Here is a 13,055-nt window from a genome sequence, read left to right on the forward strand (position 1 = left end):
TTTTAAAACTAAATATGGTTTATATGAATGGTTGGTTATGCCGTTTGGACTCATAAATGCACCTAACACTTTTATGCGTCTAATGAATCATGTTTTGTGTGCTTTTATTGGAAAATTTGTTGTGGTTTATTTTGATGACATCTTAATCTATAGCAAAGACCTAGGAGAGCATTTGGAACATTTAAAGTGTGTGTTAATTGTTTTAGGGAAAGGACAACTCTATGCTAATCTTAAGAAATGCACGTTTTGTATGGATAGATTTATTTTTCTTGATTTTGTGGTTAGTGCTAATGGGGTAGAAGTAGACGATGAAAAGATAAAAGCTATTAGAGATTGGCCGACATCTAAAAACATAACGGAAGTTAGGAGTTTTCATGGTTTGGCTAGTTTTTATAGGCGTTTTGTAAAGGATTTTAGCACTATCACCGCACCACTTACGGAAGTAGTTTAAAAGAGTGTAGGTTTTCATTAGGGTGATAAACAGGAACTTTCATTTAATACTATTAAAGGTAGATTGTGTGAAGCATCTGTTTTGGTATTACCTAACTTTGATAAAACATTTGAGATTGAGTGTGATGCATCAGGAATAGGGATTGGAGCAGTTTTAATGTAGGATCGGAGGCCTATTGTATACTTTAGCGAGAAATTGAGTGGAGCTGTAGGTAGATTGTGTGAAGCATCTGTTTTGGTATTACCTAACTTTGATAAAACATTTGAGATTGAGTGTGATGCATCAGGAATAGGGATTGGAGCAGTTTTAATGTAGGATCGGAGGCCTATTGTATACTTTAGCGAGAAATTGAGTGGAGCTGCTTTAAATTATCCTACATATGATAAAGAACTTTATGCACTTGTTCGAGCTTTGGAGACTTGGCAACATTATCTATAGCCGAAGGAGTTCGTAATACACACCGATCATGAGTCACTAAAGCACTTGTGGGGACAAGGTAAATTGAACAAGAGGCATGCACGGTGGATGGAATTCATTGAGACCTTTGCATACGTCATTCGGTATAAATAAGGTAAGGAAAATGTAGTGACGGATGCGTTGTCGCGAAGGTACGTATTGTTAATTACTCTTGATTCTAAGCTACTTGGATTTGAACATATTAAGGAATTGTATGAAAAAGATGTTGAATTTTCGAATATTTATTTGTCATGCATAAACGGGGCGGTTGATAGGTTCTTTAGGCATGAGGGATATTTATTTCGGGAAAATAGGTTATGTGTTCCTAATTGTTCTATTCAGGAGTTGTTAGTAAGAGAGGCACATAGTGGTGGATTGATGGGACACTTTGGGGTTAAAAAGACTTTAGATATATTGAAGGAGCATTTTTACTGGCCTAAGATGAAAAGTGATGTCGAGCGAATTTGTAGTCGATGCATAGATTGTAAAAGGGCTAAGTCTAAGGTTTTACCTCAAGATTTGTACACACCTTTACCGACACCTGGTGAGCTTTAGGTTGATATCTCGATGGACTTTGTTTTGTGTTTACCTAGGACTAAGAGAGGTCGGGATTCTATTTTTGTGGTTGTAGATAGGTTCAGCAAAATGACACATTTTATACCATGTCACAAAACAGACGATGTCACAAACATTGCTAACTTATTTTTTAAAGAGATTGTGCGTTTACATGGAGTTCCTAGAAGCATTGTGTCGGATCGGGATGTCACATTTTTAAGTCACTTCTAGAGAGTTTTGTGGGGTAGGCACTAAATTACTATTTTCCACAATTTGTCACCCACAAACAGATAGGCAAACCGAGGTAGTGAATAGAACCATGACACAATTGTTGCACACAGTAATCAATAAAAATTTGAAAAGTTGAGAGGAGTGTCTACCATTTGTTGAACTTGCATACAATCGAGCTGTTCACTCTACTACGTCATATTCTCCATTTGAAATTGTATATGGTTTTAATCCGTTAACTCCTTTGAATTTAATTCCTTTACCTGTAAATGAACGTGGTAGTTTAGATGGCAAAAAGAAGGCAGAATTGGTTAAGTCATTCCATGAAAAGGTAAAAACGCAAATTGAAAACAAAAGTAAGTTGGTTGCATCACAGGCAAACAAAAGTAGGAAGCGCATGCCATTCAAGCCAGGAGATTGGGTTTGTGTGCACTTCAGGAAGGAGCGGTTTCCGGAGCAAAGGAAGTCCAAGTTGCAACCGAGGAGCGATGGTCCATTTCAAGTTATTGAAAAGATAAATGATAACGCATACAAGTTGGACCTTCCAGGTGGGTATAATGTTTCGGCTACTTTTAATGTATCTGATCTCTCTCTGTTTGATGTAGGTTCAGATTCGAGGACGAATCCTTTTGAAGAGAGAGGGGATGATATGATCCTGGAGTCGAGCCCGACGAAGGCGAGTGCGAGAGGAGATCCGTTGATAGTTGATGGCGGACCAATGACGTGATCAAGGGCAAAGCAAGTGAAACAAGCGATGGGATTGCTCCTTCAAAAAATCATTGATGGAACCATGTTCGGGACTCAAAATGGAGCAACTTTCATGTTCAGGTCGAAGGTTGAATCAACTTGGATCAATTTAATATCGAAAGCCGAAGACGAAGGAAAATGATAAGCCTATACGACCGCATAGACTTATGAGGCTTGCGGTTGCATGGAGGCTTACCGAAACTCAAAGGGGAAACTTACTTGAACTATGCAACCGTATAGAAATGAACGTCGTGGTTGCATAGGCTAAAAATTTTGGCGAATGTTCTAATTTTGGCAATTTTTCATATTTTGTTAGTTTTTTATTCTTTTCCATAATTTAGGGATTATGCTCGACTTTTGTACGATTTTTACCTAAGTTTTTAAGTTTAGTATAAATAGGAGTTTTCATTCAATTGTTAAAGACCTTTGATATTTTTGATATTGAATTAAAAGTGAGGCATATTGTCTTCTCTTCATTGTTTTTCATTGAACAACTTCAAACTTATCAAGTGTTAACTTGTGGTGTTCAAACAATCGGATTTAATTCTTAGATTGCATGATCAAGGGGACTTTCAAACGTCGTTCTTGTTGAGTTTTTTGGTTCGACTTTCTTTTGGATTAATCCTAAACTTTTGGATTAATTTGGCTTTCTTGGGTTCATCAATCTCGTTGTGGGTTTCGTAATCAACGTTGCTACGGGGTTCGCATCACTAGTGTTGTTCTCATTTTTCATGTTGTCCAAGCAATGAAAGCATCTTTCAAATTATGTGAGCGGCATGTCCATTTCGCGACTTACATGAGTTCAAATTATGGAATATCGAGGCCCAGAAGGCTCGTGACTGTTCATACTCATGTATATCGACAGAGCTACACAAGTGACGTTTAACTGTACCTGTGTCGTTCTGTTGGTTTCTCCTATATTTCGCTTCATTTCCACCGCGTCGACCTCAAGGATCGGACCTCCTAACTTAAGAAAGTCAGAATTATTAATTACGTGACGAATAACAGTAGAATTGACACGGATTGTAAATGTCGCGTCAGTGAAATCACAAGTTACCATCCATATTCGTTGAAAAACAAAAGTAATGAGAATATCTCTCAAATTATATGAGCGACATGTCCATCTCGCAACTTAGATGTGTTCAAATTATGGAATATCAAGGCTCGAAAGGTTCGTGGCTGCTCATAATTGTGTATAGAATGACACATGTGACGTTTAACAGCACCTGTGCCGTTCTGTTGGTTTCTCCTATATTTCTCTTCATTTTCATCGTATCGACCTCAAGGATCGGACCTTCTAACTTAAGAAAGTCGGAATTATTAATTACATGACGAATAACGGTAGAATTAACATAAATTGTAGATATCGCATTGGTGAAATCACAAGTCATCATCCACATTCGTTGAAAAATAAAAATAATGAGAGTATCTCCCAAATTATGTGAGCGGCATGCTCATCTCACAATTTAAATGAGTTCAAACAATCGAATATCGAGGCCAGAAGGCTCTTGGCTACTTATACTCGTATTTATCGAAAAAAACGACACTGTGACGTTTAACGGCACCTGTGTCGTTCTTTTTCTTTCTCCTATATTTCGCTTCATTTTCATCGCGTCGACCTCAAGGATCGGACCTCCTAACATAATAAAGTCAGAATTATTGATTACCTGGCGAATAACGGCAGAATTGACATAGATTGTAGATATCGCGTTAATGAAATCAGAAGTCACCATTCACATTCGTTGGAAAACAAAAGTAATGAAAGTTATCTCCCAAATTATGTGAGCGGCATGTCCATCTCGCGACTTAAATGAGTTCAAATTATCGAATATCGAGGCTCGAAAGGCTCGTGACTGCTCATACTCGTCTATTCTCAATAACAGCACAAGTGTCGTTATTATCACAGTAACGACTTGTGACGTTCCCGTTAATAAGTTTATATCATTGTGACGTCAGTTGTGTCATTCTTTATATCTTTTCAATATTATTAGATCTCCTAACTTAAAAAAGTTAGAAAGGTTGATCACAAGACAACGAATGGTTGAATTGACATAAATTATACGACATTGAGTTTGTGAAATCACAAGTTTTTGTATTGATTCGTTAGAAATATAATTATTTAGTACATCTCACAACTTTTGTAAATGGAATGTTCATATTGCAATTAAAATGAGTTCAACTTATTGATTTTCAGGGCATGGATGAGTTGTGGCTACATATACTCGTCTTTATAGGCAGAACAACACAAGTGACATTTAATAGCTCTTTTGTCGTTTTATTAATTTCACAAATATTTTGCTTCTTTTCCAATGCAACAACCTCAAACATTAGATCTCCTAACTTAAAAAAATTAGAAAAGTTGATCGTGAGAAAAAGAACGGTTGAATTGACATAAATTATACAACATTGAGTTGGTGAAAATCACAAATCTTGTATTGATTCGTTAGAAAATATAATCAATGAGCATCTCTCTCAACTTTTGTAAACGAAATGTTCATATTGCAATTTAAATGAGTTCAACTTATTGATTCTCAGGGCAAGATGAGTTATGGTTACGTATACTCGTCTTTATAGACAGAACGACAGAAGTGTCTTTTAATAGCTCTTGTATCGTTCTATTGATTTCATAAATATTTTGCTTCTTTTCCAACGCAGCGACTTCAAACATGGATCCCCTAATTTAAGAAAGTTAGAAAGGTTGATTACATGACAAAGAACAGTTGAATTGATATAAGTTATACAATATCAAGTTGGTGAAATCATAAGTCATTGTATAGATTTGTTAGAAAATATAATTAATGAGCACATCTCTCAATTTTTGTAAACGGCATATCCATCTTTCAGTTGAAATGAGTTTTGGGGCATGATTTTCATCTGAGTAATGATGTTTGCTCCGTTCTCATGAAATTTTGTAACAAATATGAAAACACTTACATCGTTCTCATCTTTCTCTTATAAGTTCAGTAACGACGCTTGTATCATTTTCATGGACGATTATATTTCTAATAACGTAACATGTGCCATTATCATGAAATAAACAACAAAGTAGAGGTAGATGTATAATTAAAACCCAAATATTTAATTTAAAAGACATTAACAAAAATGTAGGAAAAATCAACAGAACAGCATAAGTGCCATTATTAATATGAAAAGGACCATTGTGCCATTATGGGGTTGTTTAAGCCCCCACCCCTTTTTTCAACAAATGAATTTTGTAATAGTTTTGTAATGGGGAATGTATGGTTAAAAAATAAGAATTTTTTTTGAATTTGTATGTAATATTATTTTATTAAAGAACGTGTTGTTAAAATGGAATCAAATTACTGTTCAATAATGCATTTTAATGAAAAATGAGACTTAAACAAAGACTATATGTGTTAACATGAGTAAAAGTAACTACGTCTAATTTATGTTTCGAGAACTAATAGTGGAACTCATTTACGTTATTTATTACAATGTCAAACTTTCTATATTACATATGTTAGGGAGTCCATTATTAAATATTGTTTTGTTGAAAAAATCGGATGTTGGTGAAAAATTCGTAACGACACAAGTGTCTTTACTGGACATGAAAATGACACTTGTGCTATTACGTGTATAAATATGAGTATAAGTAGTCACGGTCCATTCTTTCCCTGAAAAATAATAACTGGAACTTATTTATATTGTAATATATATATGACAAGGATAAAAATTGATATATATATTTATTAACTTAATCGATACATATAAGCGTGATAACTTATATTTTCACCATCTTAATAATATAAAAATTATGTCATTTCAATCGTTCTTTGTGATTAGTCAATCTTTTTTTGTTATATACGTGAGTGAGTTCATTATTATAGTCATTTCATAGAAAAAATCAAACTACAGCAGATAACGACTGTAGTGTCGTTTTACTGTACAGATAATGGCTGGAGTGTTGTTCTATATTTCAGATAGCAATTGGAGTATTATTACATCCAATGGTTGTAAATAACACAAAAAAACACACTAAATACGTAAACAATACCAACTAAATATTATTTAATACTATATTTAGTAATAAAAATACAACATAGATGAGATTTTTAAGAGCATCTTTCCTCTTTCTTTCAATGTAATGCTAACCAAACTCTTGTTCAAATGTGATTGAAGAGAAGAAAATAGGTGAATATAATTTTGAGAACTTAAAATTGAAGAAGATGAATAGGAGAAGAATATGTGATTTTCAAAAGAAAAAAAAAAGAAATTAGGATTTTAAGGTGAACTTGAAGAAAAATGATGGGATGAAATGAGAGAAGTTGGAAGACATTAAGTTAACAACTAAAGGAGAATTTTGTCATTTTGCCAACTAAAATATTTTACAATTTTTATTTGTTTTTATTATTGGTCAAAGGCCATTTCATCAAATACATTGTTTAGTTGGGCCAAATGACCAAATTCCTCAACAAAAAAAGCCCTAAAACATCAAAGCAATTTTCCATCTTCCTCCTACTTTTCTTCTGATTGTCTCTATAAATTCCACTTGATGAGCCAGTAGCCATTGCAAACTCTGGCAGAGTTAGCATGCTTGCCATGCCTCTCGTCAAGTGCTAGCTTCGTCATTGATTGCCACTACATTGAGAAGGGTGTTTTATTTATCTTTCACCATTTTCAATTTCTCAACTCGTTTCTCCATTCAAAACCAATCTCTCTCAAACATTGACTCACTTTCCATCATTTACGGGTCGGCTCATCAATGATTTAGAGAGATATGTTAACTTTACTTGCAGTGATGTTGGAGTGGATTTTATCCACGCCAATGGGTCCAATCTTCATGTAAAGGACATTTTGGGCTCCATTAATATACCTCAAGACGTTAAGGAGTTCTTTGTGAGAAGTCGAGAAACATACAAGATTAACAAAGATCAAAACCTATTAATAGTATATGTGATAAAATACTTGCAGTAACTAAAAATCAACACAAAGGATCTTTTTGGTTGTAGCCCTAGCTGTTTGATGACGGCTTTCAATGCTTAATCCGCTGTTAAAATCCATTGTGAATGGATAAAGCTCGATTGTACTATAAATTCAAAAATGACTGCCAAAATAAAATAGGTTCTAGATATTACAAAGATCAAACCACAGATCGAATTATCTTTAAAGAAAACTCTAGATCAAAGTACTTCTTCACCAAGAACTCACATCAAAATACTCAGACCTTTTACAGAAGTGTACTGGCCAGATGAATCACTTAGAACAACAAAATAGGCTCTCAATCTAAAATATTACAGTGTTTCACAAGAATTTACACATGTGAATAACTAAAAATGAGAACCCCTAACTATGAAAAAAGAAGAGTTTTCTCAAAGACAACTAACAATCTAACCAGATGAACAGTGAAGAGTCAAAACAATCACCAAGATGAATATAAGGCCAAAACCATCTGAAGATAATCTGACCGTTACCCAGTTGCAGATGTCTCAATCCAGTTAAAAGCATCTACTAAGAGAAAACGTGTTTTGGAAACACACTTTCTACCAAATTTTTGGAAGCACACCATTTAATATCTGAATGGTTCAGGTTTCGAATCATAACACTTTCCTTTTGATCAAAAATGAGTTATGAAGTCCATTTCAGCCCTATTCTTATCGTTCAATCAAGTAACAGACTGACGCAGTTTTTATTGGTTGCACTGTGAATCACGCTATTACAAATAGGACCTCATACTGGAATTTCTTTAACACTTTTGCGCAGACAAGTAGAGGTGTCAAAAGGATTTCAAGGATGCTGGACTTGTTGGATATTAGTTTTAATCATCAAAATAGGAAATTAATTTTCCTTGGAAGATTAAACCAAATTAATAAAGGACCATAGATTACCTTGAGATCATTGGATGTTTTTAACACACATAAAGAGAAGATGATAATATTGAAGGAGCTTTTAATGGCCCAACCAAATGCTTCCTCCCTTAGATCTTTTCCATTGTGCTCCTTTAGGTGCATCTCTCTTTCGGGAAATAAGATATGGCTAACCCTAAAATCATATGAAAATGTGCCTATAAAAGGCATATTTACAATACTCAAGTAGGGTTTGAAAATTGTACAAATTTCCTTGGACTTTATTGTAGTAAACCAATTAAGTCACATACCTCTATTGGAGCCAAGAGAGAGGCCTAACCGAACTCACATGGTTCAAGCTCCAATAGATATTTCTAATTGGGTCAACTCTTGACCAATTGAGATACATCTATTAATTCCAACTTATTCTACCAAAAACCCAGATTGCACTCTTGAGTCAAGTGACAGTTATAGATGCATTTGTAATCGAATAAAAATATTCTCCGATTATCTTTCCACAAGTAAACTCCCATTTGACCATCAATATGTTGAAAATGACAAATGACCGTTTTACCCTCTAAGTTCCATTTTCTTAAGGTGAATTCGTTGTGATCAAATCACAATATAAAGTCAAACGATCTCATTATTAGACTACTGATGACCATCTCATCTCAATAATTAATGGATTCCACTATCGCAAATATATGATCTCTAATTATTTCAGCCCATTTTTCAAAACATCGAGATCAATATTCTAATTAAGACTTTACTCATTGGTGCCTCAAAGAACTTGAACTAGCAATCAAAGGTCCATTATTTGCTCATGATTTAGGTGAGTTTTTTGATAATCAAGTAGAGTCTCATTTCGAGTGGCTACAAATGAGTCATCTACGCGGTCCCTTCAATGTGTATCAAAACACATTATTGTTCTTATTACAAAGTCTAGACAAATCTTAATAAGAACAATGCAATCTTTATCAACATAAAGTGTCCACCTTTATGTACTAATTGTGAACGACATATTTTTTTATCATCATGAATTGTGTCTTACTATATACAAACCATCGAGTATACAATTTGTGACATCCTATATGATAAAAACTTTAGATGATTGTTTCAATTTGAAACACGCAAATAATCGAACATCAATTTATAATGTCATTTTACAAGATACTACTCAAAAAGGGCATCAAACTCCCACTTGCCTTTTTAAAGTATATGTGATACATCAAGAATACCCATCCTCTCAAGATGCCTATCACAAGCCTTAGCTGGCAAGGTCTTGGTGAATACATCCGCGAGATTATTTGTTATTGCAATCTTTCTAACTATCATGTCTCCTTAATGAACAATTTCTCTAATAAGGTGATATTTCCTCTCGATGTGCTTGTCATGCTGATGTGGTTCTTTAGCATTAGCAACCGCTCCACTATTATCGCAATAAAGCGTTATGGGTCACATTGCCAAAGGTACCACATCGAGGTCCAAAAGAAACTTCTTGAACCATATAGCTTCTTTAGTAGCTTCACAAGCTGCTATATATTCTGCCTCCATGGTGGAATCATAAATGCAAGATTGTTTGATACTCCTCCATTCTATAGCTCCATCTCCCAGTATAAATACTAAGCCTAATTTAGACTTTCTAGAGTCAACATCAGATTGAAAATCGAAATCAGTATATCCAATGGGATTCAGATCATGTCCTGAATAGACAAGTATATAATCTTTCGTTCTCCGAAGGTACTTGAGTGTATGTTTCATCGCTAACTAATGTTCAGGTCTTGGATTGGACTTATAAAGACTAACAATACCCACAGCGTAGCAAATATCTTGTCTAATACAAAGTATAGCATTTATGGGGCTTCCTGCAGCTGAAGCATAAGGAAATTTTTTCATGTAATCTACTTTTGTTGGAGTCTTGAGAGAATGCTCCTTAGATAGATGAATTTTATATCTTAAAGGAAGTTGTCTTTTCTTGAAATTTTACATTGCGAATTTAGATAATATTTTATCAATATATGAAGCTTGGTATAATGCTATCCTTCTGTTCTTCCTGTCTTGTAAGATATGGATTCCCAAAACATAATTAACTTCTCCCAAGTCCTTCATATCAAATTGCTGTGACAACCATTTCTTTACAGATGATCATGTCCTTACATCATTTCTAATGGGTAGAATGTCATCTATATAAAGAATCATAAAAACTACTTTCTTCTCTTGCATACATTTGTATATACAAGGTTTATCCAGATTTTTTGTCAAAACCATAGGTCTTATTGGTTTGATCAAATCTTACACTTCAAGACTTGAACACTTGCTTGAGTCCATAAATGGACCTATGCAACTTGTAAACCTTCCTTTGATGGCCTTTTTTCACGAACCCTTCAAATTGCATTATGTAGATAGCTCGTTAAGATGTCCATATAAAAAGTTGTCTTGACATCCATTCACCAAACCTCACAATCATAATGAGCAACAATGGATAAAAGAATTCGAATAGATTTAAGCATGGCAACCGATAAAGCTTCTTCGTAATCAATACCTTCTCTTTGGGTAAAATCCATGGCCACTAGCCTTACTTTGAAGGTTTCAACATTCTGTTGGCGACTACCACCAACAGAAGTTACTGGAGATATCCATACATCAGTGTGAACAAGCTGTAAGGGCCTTGTAGACTGTCGAGAAGAGTCAGCAAAAGGTTGTTTGGTGGCTTTGCCTAATTGACAAGAGCTACAAAAACCTAACTTATTTGGAGACTCAGACAAAGACAAATAACTAAATGATCTAAAGTGGACTTGGCAGGACGCCCAAGGCGGTTGTGCCTGTGATCCAAAGAAGTTTTTATTCCTAGCGTGGCAGTGAGGCAACGCAGTTTAGTTGAGAAACTCTTGTGTCCAGCAAGTGGATAGATTTTCAACCAATTCATGAAGCAGGATGCGATTATTCTTGTTTTCCTTCACATTAAAATCAACACCAGTCAATATAAAATAGCAATCATTATCTAAGCACAATTTATTAATAGATAGGAGATTAGCCGAAGCATTTGGACAGTGAAGAATATTTTTAAGTTTAGAAGAGGCATTATCAAAGTAGAAATTGGAATTCCTAGTATGCTTGACCAATAAGTTTGAGCCATTGCCAACTTGGACAGTGTCATGACCCTCGTAGGACTCCTGGTTAGTTAAATTGGCTGCATTGGCAGTGATATGGGCGTTGGCTCCACTATTTGCATACCATACATGCTGGTCATAGGATTTGTTGGTCTCGGCAGCAATAACAGCTAGATCAACATGTGGTAATCTTCCCTAAAAAGAGAAATCAAAATGATGATAATAGTAAAGAGCAGTATGTTCTCTTTTATCACAAATCTGACAGGTTGGCCTATCATTGGAAGCTTGATTAGATCGTGGAGCAGGAATAGAGAGATTGCCCTTATTTTGAGTGGAAGAGAATGGCTGCAACTGTGATTAGAATTGTGTTTGTGCCTTTGACTTTCTAGGGAACTGAGGTCCTTTTCCTTTGTGATTTGCTGTAAAATCAACAACAAGAGTATTTTGGCCATCAATAAGAGTCTCAAAGCTCAAGAGCTCACCTTGGAAATCATCAAAAGAGAGATCTTTGTCCCGGCAAGCAAAGTTAAATGAAGTTATGAAGGGTGTGAAAGTTGACCGAAGGCCTCCCAAGAGAAAACTGATCAGATCCTAGTCATCAATGGCCTTGCCTGCAACAGCCATTTGATCACTTATTTCCCTGGCCTCTGCCAAAAAGTCAGTGCAGGAACGATTTCCCTTGTAATAGTCTGAAGTTGTCTCTTTAATAGAGCAATCCTACACCATGAAGCAGGCGAAAAATCGAGTCTGAAGAGCTTCCCACACTTGTCTAGATGTTTTCATGCCATAAACAATGGATACCAGCTTCTCTGAAATAGAAGCAAGCAGCCCGCTCAAAACACACGTGTCTTTCTTTGACCACGATGTGAATGTTGGTTTGGGTGTTCCATCAGAAACAGTTTTTGAGGGAGGAGGAACATCTCCTTCCACAAGATCAGCAAGATCATTACTCCTGAGGAAGACTAGAAATTGGAAGCTCCATGATAGGTAGTTGGGACGGACCAATTTTTGGGAAACAGGTTGTTCCTTCTTCCACAAGATCAGCAAGATCATAACTCCTGTGGAAGACCAGAAATTGGACGCTCCATGGTAGGTAGTTGGGGCCGACCAATTTTTGGGAAACAGGTTGGGAACTGGCTTGGAAAGTTGGTTTGGGAAGGGAAGGAGTGTCATTGGAGGTAGGTGCATCGGAAGTCATTGGAAAATACGGTATTGTCGTGTTGGATGTGGAAGTGTAGTAGCAGGATCGGGCGTTTGCCATTTTACCAGCTGATACCATGTAAAGAAAACAAACTGAGGATAAAAGTTAAACATAGTGCTTGAATTGTGTTGCTCTCTTTTTCACGTTGTGCTTGTATTGATTTCCAATATATATAGGATTACATGTAACAAACTTCAAAGATTATAGGAGTACAAAAACTGTCCACCACATAGAGCTCTGTAGCCTACTAACAAAGGAAGCTAGCTAATGTCTATCATTTGGTTTTGATAGGAATTGATTTAGAGAAATGAGGATAGAAACCAGGTTCTGCTGCATTATCTACTTATCTTTGGCTGCTGATTTTGTTGTTGTAACTGATCACTTGATTTCTATAACCGATTATGAGTGGATTGGACACATACTCTAACAAAGAACACGTTTGTTTATAATTTTTACCAGATGTCAGGTGACTTGTGAGCCTGATAAATGCAAAACTTATTGCG

The sequence above is a fragment of the Olea europaea genome, unplaced genomic scaffold, assembly GCF_002742605.1.
Source record: "Olea europaea var. sylvestris unplaced genomic scaffold, O_europaea_v1 scaffold203, whole genome shotgun sequence".
Classification (NCBI taxonomy): domain Eukaryota; kingdom Viridiplantae; phylum Streptophyta; class Magnoliopsida; order Lamiales; family Oleaceae; genus Olea; species Olea europaea.